Raw genomic sequence first — 484 nt, 5'->3', positions numbered from 1 at the left:
TAGCCGGAGCCTATGTGAATGCTCATAAGGATCTCTTGGCCGAACTCCAAAAGCGCTATCCTGAAGAGGACTTCTCTTGGATGGACGACCTGGCTCCCGGGGGCGATGGTGGAGATAGTGAGGAGGAGGGCGAGGAAGAGAGAGAGAGTGAGCAGAATGTAAATCAGGCTGGGGGTGATCCCCCAGCCGAATAACTTGTACAGATTATGACATGAAATGAAATGCCTCTTTGTTCAATGAATGATTGTGATCGGAAAATTTTAAACCATTGTTTGTCTGAGTATTTGATTGTATGAGCACAGCAAAACAAAAACTAAATGTGATTATTAATCTAAGTATAAAAGATCGGAAAGCACAATAAGCATGAGATCGGTGGGGAGAAATCTGAGCAGGACTTGATTAAAATTTAAAATTAAAATTGAAAACTTAAGATAGGAACAATCGTTAAACCGAACAAAAACTTTATCTCTTAATCTACATAAAA

Source organism: Hevea brasiliensis, chromosome 7 (assembly GCF_030052815.1).
Source record: "Hevea brasiliensis isolate MT/VB/25A 57/8 chromosome 7, ASM3005281v1, whole genome shotgun sequence".
NCBI lineage: Eukaryota > Viridiplantae > Streptophyta > Magnoliopsida > Malpighiales > Euphorbiaceae > Hevea > Hevea brasiliensis.
Note: the sequence above shows the minus strand (reverse complement) of the source record.